A 17,020-nucleotide genomic window follows, 5' to 3' on the forward strand; every position below is an offset into this window, starting at 1 on the left:
AAGAGTGAGTGTGCATGTGTATAGGGGAGTCGGGAGGAAGAGCTGTCGGCCAAATGATCGTGTATGGAGTGGAGAACAGCTACAAAGAGCTCTTCTTACTCTAGAGGTCCCGGCACAAACATACATTACATGAACAGCAAAGTTATCTTAAAGGCTATGTATGCCTTTGATGGGCATTTTATTTTTATTTTTTTTAATAAACAGGTCAGTCAGTGTGTTTGGCGTAACTTTTTAATTAGTGCTTAAAACTGTGTAATACTGCATGTCCCCCGTGGTGGAGCTGCAGGTGAATTGAACACCTACAGCTGGGTTCTCCTGAAGATTACAGCTAAATAAAATTGTGATGCTTTGTGTTGTGGCAGAAAAAAATAAAAACCTTACACATTTGTCAGTGACAATGTCAGAGAGCTCAGTATCGCCCTGCCTGTCCACAATGATCTCTGTAGGAATAGAGGGAGTCTGTTAATATAAGAGGATCTTGTATTCGTCGTACCAGCATTTCTCCGCTGCAGTTATAAATCATTATTCAAGTCATTTAGTGACAGCACAACCGTCACTGTGACCATCTTATCACCCTGATAGCACCATTTACTTTTAAGGCCAAATGTGTTGGGGTCAGGTCTGAGCATTCGCTCATGGTTATAAATCACAACAGTTCATATGACAGATCCCAAGAATGAAAAAAAAAATCGATATAAAAAAATTCAAAATGTAAGGCCTGGATCACACTCCGTTTTGGTGCAGTTTTTGTGCAGTTTTTTTTAGCCAAAGTCAGAAGTGGATCCAAAAGGAAGGCGAGATAGAAAATTAAAAATCCTGCCCTAACTGTAGAAAATATTTATATCTACTGATCAGAAACTTGAATGTAAAGCTTACCTATAGTTCTGTAAAAGTGTTGTCCAGAGTTAGAAACTCATGGTTGTTTTCTTCCAAAAACCGCACAACGCCGGTCCACAGGTGGTGTTTGGTATTTCATTTCAGCTCCATTCACTTCAATTGTGCTGAGCTGCAATACCACACACAACCTGTGGGCAGGTGTGGCGCTGTGTCTGTAAAACAGCTATGTTTTTCTAATCCGGGACAACTTCTTTAAGTTTTTTTTAAGTTAAAGAGTTATTCCCACCTTAGACATTTATGGCTTATCTACAGGACACTCTATTCCTTCCCCGTCCGGATAAGGCGGCCGTCCAGAGATGGGAACTGCAAATATCAGACATTTATGGCCTATGACATAAGTGTCTACGGTAGGAATACCCATTTTCTGTGCTGATAATATATTCTTGTGATACAAAGCTCCAAATCCTCTGCTTCCCTTCACACAGATATAGTTTAGAAAAAAATCAGGTGGCCTGCAACCACCACAAGGACGAGCTTTGGAAACAGATTTTGTTATCGAGTTCAATGAGCATTGGTAAATTCAACTTCAAATCCATCTTCAATAAGCTCCGCTTACTGGGGACTAGAATTATAGCTGGGAGGATTTGGAGTTCTGAATAAATACAAAAAAAGAACTCTGACCACTATAAATCTAGTGAATCAGCAGACACTTTTGGACTTTCAATAGGTGGCAAATGTAGTTGCCATGATATATTTCAATAACTACACATGCATAAAACGATTATTAATGCTAATCCCACTGAACAGAAGGACATTTTTCAACAGTTCAAGCATGTGAGGAATGAATGGGGAAGCCTTCAAAACAGCTGATCAGAGGGGTGGGGAGGGGGGTTTGTCCGGGAGTTGAAGGCCATCAATTTCTTTCGACTGCACAACACCATTAATATTCAGCCATTTCCGAGTTATATCTATTTATTAACTTACTAGCTATTGGTTACATAGTTACATAGGTTAAAAAAAGACATGTCCACCAAGTTCACTTTCTCAATGAATTACTCGTCATTCATTGCTTGATTAATTATAATCCTCAATTCCATTCATCCGTAAATAATTACCTAGCCTTTTTTTAAATGCTGACATAGTATCTGCCATTACTACCTCTTGGGGTAGGCCATTATATCTTCCCCAGACTCCTAAATGGGAAATTTGCCTAGTTATAATACAGAAATTTTGCCATTGCGGAGCTTGGAAAAAGTGAGTGACCACTCCCTAAATGTAGTAAAATGTATTTTAAAAAGAATGCTTTTAAAAAATATTTAGCAATTAAAAAATATACCTATGTGCAACACTTAGCGTTGTGTACGGAATAATATCATTAGCATAAAGAGCAAAGCTCCATTTGACGAGCGAGGACAAGTGAATATGAGGTGTAAGAAGGTGGATGATGAAGTGATGCCTGGTGCATAAATGAGCGAGTACTATGTATCCAGCCTCTCGGAGAGAGTCCATCCCGCTGATTCAGAAACCTCAAACAATACACAAGGGAGCCATTGCTAATCTGCTTTATAGATGCTGTGTTCTTGAACATGACACTTCAAGTGGTTACAATGTGACAAAAGAGCCTGAACAGGCATTTGACTTGTCAGACTGATAACCATGTCTGCAAAGCTACAATGCGGCGCTCGCTGTCGTATAATTTATATGCAGCGTACATTATACATGTGCGCGTAAAATTCTGCAGAACAACCATATATAAATATTTCATTCCGTAAAATGTTTGTATGGTTGCACATCACTTAGAATAAAAGGCTTATTCTTCATTGCAGTAGACAATGAAAGGTTAGATAACAGTGCATTAGAGGATTCAAGAGAATGAACATTATTGTGCAAAAACAGTAGAAAATCCATTATGACAGATCACTAATAGAAAGCTGTACAGAGTTGTACACTGCAAAATTGCACAATAGGATATGGTAAAGAACAGCATATATTTAGGATATATATTTGTATATACTTAATGACAGTTTATTATGAGATATACTTCTATTCCGTCATTGAAGAGAGGAAGTCATAATTGCCAGTCTGCTTATGGCGGGTGGAGGTAAAAATCTCCTTTTTCTCCTACTCATATTGTTCCCTGTGTAAATGTGTAAATTTGAATGCCTTGACAAAGCGTGGGTACATGCGAAACGGCCGTAGTCTTGTGCTCCGTGGCTTTGTTGGCCTGCCACAACATTAAATGAAAACTCTACTGAATGCGAGTGCCGTGGATCTTTTCTAATTTTTACTATCATACTTGTGCTTGTCTAATCACACCACTGAGCACCACCTGTTGTGGATTCAGTTTAACCCGTTTAGACCTAGGTGGTCGTCTGATTGAGACTTGTAGTGCTCCAAGAGCCAAAGCAGTGCCGATCGTTTTCTCACTTTGAACATTTACAGACATCTTTGACTCTTCCATTTTCCAGCACACTCCCCACCATCTATACAAAAACTCACATCCAAAGTGCCCCAGATGGTAATAGTTCCCCCACATAGTGGTAATGTCCCCCTTTGTGCCCCAACACAAAAGAAGTCCTCTTTTATCCCCCCAAATAGTAGTTAGGCCACCCCATATAGTGCTTTGGCACCAGTAGTTAAAGGCTATGTAAACCTTGGAAGACATTTTTTTTCTTTTATAAATCGATTTTTTGGTATTTCAAGCAAGTTTTGAAAGGGTTTTTATAAAATAAAAAAGTTAACTTTTTGACATACAGTTTCTACCCTCCTTAATATTGAAATTGCAACACCAAGGAAAAGTTTTGGAATTGTGGAAATCACAGGATCGATAGACATGTTAATGATATGCAAATAAAATAAAAATTGAAACAAAATATCCCAAGCATCTTGATTTATTCAGTATCGAGTATGAGCGCCACGTACAGAAATACACGCACTTACACGCCTTGGCATGCTATTAATGAGGTTATTAATAGTTGTCTGAGGAATGTTCTGTCACGTGAATGCACTTGGGCACGCAAATCATGAAGATTGGCTGCTGGCAGCTCGCTTTGCAACTGCCGACCAATGATGTCCCAGTTGTGCTCATTGGAGACAAGTCCGGAGATGCTGCAGGCCATGGTAGCATGTTTAGGCCATGCAGGCTGCTCACAGTAGTACGAGCAACATGCAACCTGCCGTTGTCCTGTTGAAAAACAGCTTCTGGGACACTTTGGAGAAATGGCCGTATCACTAGTTCCACAACCAAATCAATGTAACGCCGAGCTATTAGTGTACCTGAAATGAAGACTAGCGTTTTTGGCTACCCTATATTATGCCACCCCACACCATAATCCTGGGAGTAGGACCGGTGTGACGTTCCCTTGTGGAGGCCTCTTCATAGCTTTGCTTAGCAGGCTATCATTGTGTCCGAGACAAAAGCATCTCTGAAGAGGATAGACCTCCATTCCAGCCTCCATTGCCGTCTTTCTGTGCACCATGATAGGCTTTAAAAGCAGTTGCGTGTGGTCAATGGAACACCTGTAGCTGAACGTCTGGCTCATAGCCCAATGTCGTGCAAACGCCTTCTGATGGTTTTAGTCGAGACTGGTTGTCGCCCTAGGCTTGAGATGTTATGTCCAATTTCACTTGCAGTACAGGATGGATCATGGTTAGCCTCATGCTCCTCTTGCTGTCATTCTCATTCGTTGTTGTTCTCCAAACCTCCAAGGCACGCAACGTTGAACAGTGCTCACATCTCGGCCTAGGTGCGTAGCGATCTGACGAAGTGATAAACCAAGGTCTCTCAGTTCAAGGGTTCTGTCCCTCTCAGTTTGCGACAAGTGGGAATAACTGGCACGTCGACGAACAGGAGGCATCACACAATTATCCTACACCACTTGATCTAATTTTTTAAGTTTCACGTGGCTAAAAAAACGTTTCTACAAAATGTTGAAGAGTATATGCACCCTGGACACGTAGAAGCTGTATCTTGCAGTCACAGTTAAATTCAAATGTTTACATAGCGTTTAAGCCATCCATATAGTGGTTAGGCACGCACATATAGTGGTTAGACCCCCATATGTTAGTCAGCCCCCCATTTAGTGGTTAGACCCCCCATATAAAAGGTCAGACCCCCATATAGTGGTTAGCCCCCCCCCATATAGTAGTTAGATGCTCCCATATAGTGGTTAGGCGCCAATATAAAGTAGTAAAGACACCATATAGTAGTTAGGCCCCCCATTCAGTAGTTAAGCACCCCAGTATAGTAATTAGGTGTCCCATATAGTGGTTAGGCTCCCCATATAATGTTTATGTGCCCCCCATTAATAGTTCCCTTTTGCGCCAGGGGAAAAAACAAACCAATAAACTCACCTAACCCTGTTCTCACGATGAGCTGCTGGATCATCTGCCTGGCGCAGGTGAAGTCATTGCTCCATCTGCGATGGAACGTCAAGTTGACGTCCTCCCGACCACTAGTAGGCCACAGGCACAGAGTAAGCGGCAGAGCAGGGAGCCAGTGGCTCTCTCCTCTGCCATACTAGTGGGCTTGGCTCCTCTTCCCCTCCGGTTGAACCTTGTAGTGGACGCCAGAGCAAGGCAGCCCGGGCTCCCTGATAGTGCGGGCCCCATAACAGCTGGCGGTAGTCCCGCTACGGATTTAAATGTGTTTAAACCCCGTTCTAGCTTTTTGCCCTCGCGCTGCCTCCCGGCCACTTACTGATTACATGGTCGGGAGTTACAGAAACAGCATAACTCGCTGAGCTACGCCTTTTCTGTAACTCCCATAGAACTGTAGTAGTAGGACAGTAGTTACGGAAACCACATAGCTCGCATGCTACGGTGCTTCCGTCACTGCCATTCACTACTACAGGAGTTACATAAAGCGCGTAGCTAAGCGAGTTACGCTGCTTCCGTAACTCTCCACCATGTAATCAGGAAGTGGCCGGGAGTCAGCGTAAGCACACAAAGCTAAAATGGGGATTAGGGGGCCCCGTTCTAGGGATAGCTGCGGCTCCCAGAGGTGGGACCCACATCTATCTGACATTTATGACATATCCTGTGGATATGTCGATGTCCTTCATCGGAAAACCCCTTTAAAGACTATGAAAATCTTTAATGCAGTATTTTGAACTAAATATTTTTCTATTACCATTTTATCAAAAATTGTATTTCGTTTTAGCGCTGCAGCTTCTGTGTATCCACTAAACATAGAAGCTTCATAACTCCGCAGTAAACCAAATCCATCAATGAGCTGGATTTAAGGCACGGCTGACAGCAGCTCCTGTGTGCCTCTAACACACAATATAATCCTAATACCAATCAAATCTAAATCTAGCTGACTGACGGATTCGGCTTACACCATCATTATACAGTTTCTATGTATAGTGGATACATAGAAGCTGCAGGGCAAAAGCTAACTACATTTTGTAATAAAACAATATTATGGAAATGTCTAAACATGCCCAAACATATAAACATAAAAAAGGCATCAAAAGGTTTTCATAGCCTTTAACATCTATTTTTATTATAAAAAAACAAAAACTGTTCCCTTGTTTGAAGTTGATAGACATTTTTTGAACCATACTAACTATGTAACTATCACTCAACTGAACCATTTCTTTCCTGTATCTAAATAATGAGTTCCGCCAAATAAATTCTAAAAAGATTTCCTCCTTCTATATTATCCATTGGAACAGAGAATCAGCGGAAATTAAGTGCTTAAGGCCTCATGCACACTTTCATCACCGTTTTCTCGGCCGTTTTTGACGGATCCGTGTGCCCGTTTTGGTATCTGTGTGGTTTCCGTGTGTACTCAGTGTCCGTTCCGTTTTTCCGTTTTAAACAGACCTTGCTTCCGTTTCGCTTCCATGTTTCCGCTAAGAAAACGAAAGGTATTGAACTTTATTCGAACTTGTCACATGTCCCAGTCTGTGAACTTTGCCACGCCCTGCCGTTCTAGGGCAATGGATCAGTCAAAAACGACCGGCACACGGAAGCCTTCCGTGTGCCGTCCGTTTTTTTTTACAGACCAATTGACTTCTATGGCCCCACGGTCACGGAATCACTGACCAAAGTAGGACATGCTCTACTTTTGACGCAACGGAACAACGGATCAGTCAAGATAACGGAAGTGTGCATGGGCCCATTGAAATTAATGGGTTCAGGGTGCTATCAGTGACAAAAAAGGATAGCACCCTGAAGGAAAAAACTGAAGTGGGCATGAGGCCTAATATTTTCTTTTATACTGCTTAGGCTTCATTCACATCTGCGTCCGGGCTCCGTTCAGGCGTTTCGTCAGAGCTTTCCATCAGAACAGAACCCTGACGGATACAAACGGAAGCCATAGGTTTCTGTTTGCATCACCATTGATTCCAATGTTGACGGATCCGGTGCAAATGGTTTCCGTTTGTCTCAGTTGTGCAAGGTTTCCGTCATTTTGACTGAATTAATACCGTATCAATACCTGCGCTATTCATTCTGTCAAAATGACGGAACCCTTATACAACGGTGACAAACGTGATGCAAATGGAAACCTATGGTTTACGTTTGTTTCAGTCAGGGTTCTGTTCTGACGAAAGCTTCGACGGAATGCTTGAACGGAGCCCTAATGCAGATGTGAACGAAGCCTTACCAGCCACTCAAACACACTTGCTTCTTCCATAAAAACATTGAGGCTGTGTTCATGTTCGTACCTGCCCCCTCCCTCACATGTAATGTACCGGATAGAACGATTGAGTTCACGGTTTTGATCATTATTAATTTTACCTCGTTTTGTTTTGTGTTGCCTTACAAACAGGAAGTCTGTGGCTAATAGGATTAAACGCGTCCCCTATGAATCACTTCCTTATCCTTCATCGCGTATTTTAAAAAAATGCAATCTGTAGTAAAGCTGAGTAAGAACATAACTGCAATGTCCAGTCATATCCGCAAAATCAGCTTTGACACTGTGCATTTCAGCTCTTATGAAAAACACTACATTTTTACTCTTCTGCACTTTTAAATATGAGAAACATTTCTTTGCAAAATATTATATGCGTCTAACCTTTCATGTGGAGATATACAGATTATACTAAGGCCTCGTTCACATCTGCATTCTTAATTTTCGTTGTTCTGCTACAGTCATAGGAGCAGAACAACTAAATTGATGGATTGATGGATTGGTCGCACGATGGACACCAACATCGTCCGATAGACCCTACTGACTTATAATGGGTTCAGATGCACCGAACGGAGCCTCACACGCAGATGTGAACATAGTCTTAGTTGGAATATTTCATAATTGTACATGGGGGTAGCTAATCTTTAAAGGGGTTGTCTGATTTAGAAAACCCTTTTCAAATACCCCATTACGGAATTTTGAGTTAAATGGGTATTTTATAAAAAGTGGTATCTTATAATGTTTTGGCATACCGCTATTATATGCCATAACATTCTAAACAGAGGGATTCTGACCTCTGGGACCCCCATCGATCCAAAAAATGAAGGGACAGAGGTTTCTTAGGGTATCTTTACTCAACACAGCTGCATTCAAATGAATGGAGCATTTTTTTGTAGTTTCCTGCAGTGGGCTAACCTGAAGAATCGCTGTTCTGAGGATCCCGGGGGTCTCTGCAATCCAACCCTCAGCGATGGGGAAGTAATGGCACATCCTAGCCATACGCCCTATAGTGGGAAATAGAGTGGGACACTCATCTATTAACCAGAGCATATAGTGTTTGGAGGACCTGCCACATCCATGTATCATACAAGAGTAGGATTCTTCATTTCTCCTGCAGTGACACTGCAGGACAAATTAACACTTACTGCCAGATTTCCCCAAATATTAAAACCGATAGCTGGGGGTCCCAGCCGCGGGAAACACTGTGGTCGGCTTATCATTATGGGACCCCTCTAACAAAAAAGTATTGTCCAAAGCGAACAACACCTTCAAGGCCCTGTTCACATCTAGTGTGGCTCACCGCAGAGTGAAAACGCCGCAAAATCGCATGTTAGGCTGTACTTAGACCCAACTAAAAAGCTGTCCTACCAAATGTCTTAAATAAACATACATACATAGATCGGCCAGATAATTCTGCCACAGGGATAAGCAGTTGTCAGACATCTGATACTTTTTATACTTTAGGAAATAAGTAGTATTAAAAAAAAGGCATGGGTAGAATAAAACTTAAGCTGTCTGATGCGTCTTACCAGCCAAACTCCCCAGACAGAGGCCATCAGGAGGCCACGGGGCACGTGTCATAGACATAAGAAGGAACCTTATCCCTTCTTTCACCAAAGTAGTTATAGCTGTTCCCGCTCATCACCCTCACAGTGGTTATAGAAGTACTTTACACCCCTTCCCCCCAAAATAATCACAGCAGTTCTTCCTCCATTCTCCATAGTAGTTAGTCAAAGGAATCCATAATGGATTATAAGGGATAATGGACTATAATGGATGTCCAACATTTAAATCTGTTTCTTGACAATGGCAAATAATAACAAATCCGGATTTCTATATTGACGTGTTACTAGATAGAATAGCATGGCAATATATGCTATTGTGCCGGCCAAAAACAAGTTTTCTAAAGGAGTAAATAATGCAAACTGATGGCAACAGAGAAAACCCCAATGCAAACAAATCTGACTGTTAATGGAAAAACCTGAAGAAAAACCTTAGAGTTACAATAGAACTGTTGGCAAAGTTCACAATTTGTGTTTCTATATTTTTGTTTTTTCTTGTTTAGCCAAAACTAAGGAGGGATCGAGTACAAAGCTTTACTATTATACGTCTCCCCTTATAGAAGGGATCGAGTACAAAGCTTTACTATTATACGTCTCCCCTTATAGAAGGGATCGAGTACAAAGCTTTACTATTATACGTCTCCCCTCAAGTATTTGGCTTTAAAAAAAAAAGTAAAACAAATAAAATGTGAACTGGATCTACATAAAGAGGGAGAAGGGGAGAAGAAAGATAAACAATACTTTCATATTGGAGAGATTATACAGTAAAACAAAATTAACATAGGGTAAGCACATAAAACCACATCACTGGTATAAACCGTGTCTAAGAAAATAGTTTCAGAAAGGAATCACCCAATCTACTATAGAGGCTGGATTTTAAGGGATGTGAGATTCTAACAGATACCAATAGGGCAGATAATTTTCTAATATATTAAGCATAAGCATGTCTTCATTTTGTTTAACCTCTTCAGTCTATTAGATGGAAGTATAGATAAGGCTCTGTTCACACTAGTGTCATGGCTTCTGTTTATAATGGAGCCATGACAGATCTGTCAGATCAATTTTCAAAAGGATAACGGTGAATCCGGATAGACCCTGTTGACTTTGATGGGGTTCGTCTTTGTTCCTGTTTGTTTGATAGAGAGAATAGCACTGCAGACTTCGATATTCTTGCCGTCAAAAAGACCACTGGAAACCTAGTGGACCCCATTAACGCTAATGTGAACAAAGCACCCGATCGCCAGGAGCTTGTTGGATAATACCTCTGATCAACTGGTTGAACATACTTTTAATACAGAAACCCAAAACAGAACACAAACTTATTGTAAGATTGAATGTTACCTTTTATTGACTGTTAGTAGCCATTGTGAGCTGGGAGAGGCGACTATAGTGTTCATCAATGGGGTAGTGACAAGAAGTCTAGAAAAATATCTTTCCCATAATTACTACTTTATCTCCAGTTCAGAGAATCGGTCACATCCTTTATATACGTGTGGAGATGACCGTTTTAGTTCAACCTTTGCAGTTTAGATGCAGTTGTTTTGCGCGTCTTTTTCTTTGCCAAATACAGTGTCTCAGTACTTACCTGTCCCTGCTCTAGCGCAATGTGCCACTCTCTGACATGGAGGATACAGGTGATGGGTTCCTCACGTGTCCTCCAAGTCCTGCACTGATATACATAGTTAAAGTCCATAGCTACTTAAAAAGAAAGAAGACAACCATCAAGTTCAACCTTTCCCAGATCAATTAAATCATTGTTAAGTTATTTATAACCCCTTAATACCATTTGTCATCAGATAGGCACCTAGCCCTTTTTTTTTTTAATGCTGTCATAGTATCTGCCATTACTACCTCTTAGGGTAGGGCTTTCCATAGTTTAATTACTCTAGCTGTAAAGATCCTATATTGATGTCGGAATCACCTTTCCTCCACACGTAAAGAAGGTCTCCCGGTCCTTTGTACAGTTATTAGAATGAACAAATCATTTGCCAGTTCTATGTATTGACAACACATATATTTTTATACATGTTAACCCCTTGGCGACACGTAAAATAACTGTACATCACGACCGTGAAAGGGGAGTATAGAGCGGGCTCATGGGCTGAACCCATTCCATGCCCAGTAGGTGTCGGCTGTATGTTACAGTCGACACTTTACTGCAACGGCCGTGATCTGAGATAACGCCGATCCCGGGCATTCAAACACTGCTTGGTCAAAAGCTACCATTCAAATCGTAACAAAGAGGGGGCTCCTCCATCACCCCCATTGGCCCCCGCATGACAGAATCGGGGGGGCCTCGATGGATGTCATATCAGCCTGGGGGCCTAAACAAGGTCTCTGTAGACAAGAAGACAAGCCGGCGGAGGCAGTATGATGCTCTGGGCAATGTGCTGCTGGGAAACCTTGGGTCCTGCAATTCATGTGGATGTTACTATGACACCTTCCTAAACATTGCTACAAACTAAGTACACCTCTTCATGGCAGAGGTATTCTCTAATGGCAGTGGTCGCTTTCAGCAGGATAATGCGTGCTGTCACACTGAAAAAAATGTTCAGGAATGGTTTGAGGAATATAACAAAGAGCTCAAGGTGTTGACATGGTCTCCAAATTCCTCAGGTGTCAATCGAATCAAAAATCTGTAGGTAGTGAGCTTATGTTTCTGGGGTTTTTTTAAAGTTTTTTTTTCTGTGTGTCTTTTTCTTTTTATATTATTACTCAGCACTACATTACTCTTTTTTGTATACACATTTCTGTATCATTGGAATATATATTTGCTTATTTTTGTATATTTGCTGATGTGTATTGATGTGGAACCTTGTTTGGCTAATGTTGGTTCTTGATACATATTGTACATTCCTACTTTGTGAGATTCATGTCGGACCTTATGGTTTGTTATGCTAATGTGTATTTTACATTTTATTAATAAAAAATATGTTTTAAAAAATCTGTAGGTAGTGCTGGAAAAACAAGTCCAATCCATGGAGGCCCCACCTCACAATTTACAGGACATAAAGGATCTGCTGCTAACGTTTTGTTGCCAGATATCACAGTACACCTTCATAGGTCTTGTGGAGTCCATGCCTCGACAAGTCAGAGAAGTTTAGGCGGCATGAAGGGGACCTACAGATTAGGCAGGTGGTTTTAAGGTTATGGCTGATTGGTGTATATGATCAATGCAGGGAAGAGAGAATGGAGCTACTAAGTAATAAAGGCACTCCGTTCTCTGCATTTGTAGGATGTGACTGCCAAAAGACATCTGTGCCTTTCCGAACATATGGACAATGACCAGCATGTCTATGTACTGATGGCTGGGGACCGTACAAAACGTCATTGTGCACCTCTGCACTGAAGAGACAAGCTCTTTCATTATTGCGTGATGAAAAGTTTTGCAACATTCTACTATAATTTGTACTTCAGTTCCTCACCATTCCCAAGATATTGTTTATAGTGAGTGAATGGGAACATACTTTTTTAAATTCCAAAGGTAAAAAAAATCCCTATAGACCGCAGATCTCTCTGTTGTCCTGATACATTTTAGTTAGGTTGCTACAATGTATCAGTCTGGAGTCCAGACTGTTTCATTTGCAGAGAATTGCTTAGACCAGATACAACTGTATCCACCTCTTTACTGTAAGACTAGGTTTTAGTTTTTAGCCTTTGGATGTAAACATATCAGTTAGGCATACAGAGATGTTGAAAATGTATAGATCATATGAGACCTCTTGTAACTCAACTTAAGGAGATATGGATAAACTACCAAGTAGAAAAAATAAGAAGGATGCAGCGGTTACAGAAGTGAAATGTTAATTTGTTAATTTTGTCATGTGGGATGTGGTACAGATAGATACAGATAAGCATCTTATGCATTTGAATTTGTATAACCATTTCCTACAGCAGGATAATATAGTGCCACAGTTAGGCTTCGTTCACATCTTCGTCGGGCCTCCGTTCATGGGTTTCGTCAGAGCTTTCCGTCAGGGGAACCCATGAACGGAATCCAAACGGAAACCATAGGTTTGTAAGGGTTTCGCGGTGTAAGGGTTTCAGTCATTTTGACAGAATCAATACCGTAGTCGACTGCGCTATTCATTCCCTCAAATTGACGGAACCCTTACACAACGGTGACAAACGGAAACCATTTGCACTGGATCTGTCACCATTGAAATCAATGGTGATGCAAATGGAAACCTATGGTTTCCATTTGTTTCAGTTTGGACTCCGTTCATGGTTCCCCTGACGGAAATCTCTGCCGGAATCCCATGAACGGAATCCCGACGCAGATGTGAACGAAGCGTAACTTGTGTGACGGCTTGAGCACAATAGAAAAGAATCAGTTTGGAAAGCTGCAGGTAGGAGGCCACTGCTCTTTGTGTAGATCGTTGTGGTCAGGGGCCTGTGCAGCCTAGACTGGGATCACGTTTTGGAATAGGCCTTTTTTTTGTACATGGGGACATGCTGAAAGAGAAAAAGCTTCATGCTGTCAACCGTATTAGGGATCCTTGTTGTACAGATCTATAATATGGCACCCACAGGAATTTATGGGACCACACTGTACTCGTTTTCATAGAGTTTTTTTTTTTTTTGCGTTGCATGTCATATTAGGGAGCTATTCTTCACTGTAAGCAGTGCTCCAAGGAAGAAAATGGTACCTCATTGCATCACACAGAGTGCCTAATGGTCCATAATAAAGACCTACTGCCGTACAAGTGCATATATCTATTGGTTGAGGTATACTTGTGTGTATATATATATATATATATATATATATATATATATACACACACATATACGGAATTGAAATAAATCTATTTATCGACACATCTAAAACCATATGTTAGGTGTGTCCATCCATCAGTCTAATGTAACGTTTTTAATGCATGGGTAGATGGAAATATAAAATATTCTTGAGCTACTAACAGAAGTGACAAGTGACTATGTAAGCAGACAAAACACAAGAGATCTGAATGAAGCAATGTCCCATATGCACCAGGCCTGATAGACTGCCCAGCATTAATGTCACAAATAGCTGCAGGTGTGAATTAAGTGTTGTCACATACAAGTAAAGGAAATGTCACATTTTATTGCACCACTTGACGCTTCAAACTTGACCACTGAAAGCTTGGCTGGGAAGAGTCAAATCATAAAACACTTAACGCATCTACAAAAGGGGAAAATACACAAAGAATAATATTTTTAATTTCCAGTTTATGCTGATCAAAAATATTTAAAATTCTGAGATCTGTCCTGAATTTTCTGCAGGAAATGTGGAGCATTCGGAATTTAGAAACATTCCATACATAGGGTCAAGAAGGAAAAGTATAAAAATAGAAATGTATGGTCATTCTGATACACACAGGGATGGAACGAGAATATCATGTAACTGACCTTCTTAAGTTAACAAAACAGGAAATCTGAAATGTAAAATAAAAAAAACTCTTAAAAATTCTTTATGACTACATTACATTTCTCACTGCACGCCATGATAGCAGCATAGTGCTATAGATAGAGTAGTGGGATCACGGATATGAGCGGTACATAATTTGTCATTCACGAGTCTAAGAAAGAGGAGTAAAAATCCCTTAATGCTTTTTAAAGGGTTGTGTCAACAAGACAACCCATTGTCCTGTTTAGAAAGCTAATCGCAGCGGTTCCGTCTCCTGAAACCCCAATCATCTGATATTGCTGGGAGAAATTGCAGCGACCACTAACGTAAAAAATTTGTATTACACTGAGAAACTGGAAGGGTACCGGTACCAACAACTGCTGATAACAAAAGTTGGGTGCTACAAATGTGCCAAAAAAGCACAACCACCACTAAGAATAAAAAAAAGCTATTATGAACAAGAGAAAGCCTAAATAGAATACAATATTTATTTATGAGATACAAAAAGCAAAAAAAAAAAAAAAGTATAAAGGCATCTAAAACCAGACAAGGAATGGGTCCATGTGCAATGTACAGGGCCAACTCCAGCAATCACCCATGATAAGGTATGGAAAATGTATACAAAAAGGGGTCAAGAATATAATTTGAATATCTTTCTAATGCAAGTAACACACATGAAGATAATAAAACAAAATACATAACTAGGTTATACTAGCTGTGTATATAGCACAATGACAATATAAGGCAATGAGAACAAATTACAATAATTTTACTCACAAATGAGCAGGAAACAGTACTAAAGCCTGATGCACATGACCGTTAGGCACCATGCACATGACCGTCCCCATAATTATGACCCATAATTATGGGCACAGGAGCCGCGATCAGCCGTCCACATTTACGGGCTCCCATTATAAAGTATGGGAGCATGGTCCGTAAAATAAATAAAATAGGACATGTCCTATTTTTTTCTGAAAGTTTCTACGGCATGGCAGGGGCGTTGCTAGGGTCTTAAAAGATCAGGGGCACAAGCCCCGAGAGATATATTTACCCCCCACATGTTTTTAAATTTTATATATTCTTTAAAATATATATATATATATATATATATATATATATATATATATATATATATATATATATATATATATATCGGGAAAAGGATATCTATAATACTAAGGCTGCTATAGCTACACCGCTGGATAGAATTGGATGCATTGTCTCAGCAGACAGTATCACACATGATAGGCTTAGATACAATGCCCCCAGCAGACAGTATCACACATGATAGACTTAGGGCTATTTAGACTAGCGTGAATCTCGTCCGTGTGCTGTGCGTTGAAATAACCCGTTGATTTTTGAATGCGTGAGTTTTCATGCAGCAAGTGTCCGTTGCGTGAAACTCACTGCATGTCCTATATTAGAGCATTTTCACACACCTAGTCACTGGGTCAATGGGTGCATGAAAACGACGGACAGCACATGGACGACATCCGCGTGCTGTCCGTGTTTCACGAATCAATTACATTTAAAAAAAAGTGCTTGCAAGTGCATGAAAAACACGCCACTCGTAAATCACACTGATGCAAAACACAACGCACACGACCAGATTTACGCACTTAAATCCGTCACGTACATGTGAATATAGCCTTAGATACAGGTCCCCAGCAGTAAGTATCCTTGTACCCTCAGGGGCAAATTTGGCATTTCTGGGGCCCCAAGCAAAGTTATGTCTCGGGGCTCTAATCAAAGACACCTGTAGGGCGTTCCCCACACATTGCCCCCTGTATATAGTGTCACAAACCCCCCCTGTATGGTTCCCCACACAGTGCCCCCTGTATATAGTGTAACAAACCCGCCTGTATGGTTCCACACACAGTCCCCCTGCCATACATCCCCCTTGTAGACAGTGCAATGCAGTCCCCTGTAGGTCATCGCACATACCCTCCTTGTGTCATCAGAAAGTATCATACATGATAGGCTTAGACACCTGGCCCAGCAGACAGTATCACACATGGTAGACTTAGATACAGGGTCCCACAGTAATTATCCTTGTACAAACTCATTTTCTTTGTGTGTTTGTGTTTTATTACAGGTTCGGTCATTGGACTACGTCGGATTTGAGGACTACTTAGAGGACGGCTTTTCTTATTCTCAATAAAATGGTTAATGAGGGTTGTATTTCAATAAAATATATTTTTTTATGTCCTTGTATTTTTTAAAACTTTATTACCACTTCCTTGTTAATAGCTGCTGGCGAATTGATAGCCGTGCAGAGGGTAACGCTAACCCCCATTATTACCATGGTACCTACCGCCACCAGCGGTGTCGGGAAGAGCTGGGTACGATCCAGTACCCGATCATCTGTAGGGATGGACGGCCAATGGGTTGGCCGCAGGCTGGTATTATTAGGCTAGGAAAGGACAAAAACAGTGGCCCTTCCCACCCTGGTAACGCTAGGCTGCTGCTGCTGTGTTGTGTCTGGCTGGTTATGAAAAATGGGGGGGAGAATGTAGTTTTTTCCAATTATTTATTTAAAAAACTAAATAAATAAAAACAAAAAATGACGTGGGGTCCCAATTTTCATAACCAGCCAGA

The 17,020-nt window shown here is 40.9% G+C and overlaps 1 protein-coding gene across 5 annotated transcripts in view; it reads right to left on the reverse strand.

The window, feature by feature from the left end:
- Positions 1 to 17,020, reverse strand: part of DENND1B (DENN domain containing 1B) — a 185,941-nt gene that overhangs the window by 135,618 nt on the left and 33,303 nt on the right. The window lies entirely within an intron of this gene.

This window comes from Rhinoderma darwinii, chromosome 7 (assembly GCF_050947455.1).
Source record: "Rhinoderma darwinii isolate aRhiDar2 chromosome 7, aRhiDar2.hap1, whole genome shotgun sequence".
NCBI lineage: Eukaryota > Metazoa > Chordata > Amphibia > Anura > Rhinodermatidae > Rhinoderma > Rhinoderma darwinii.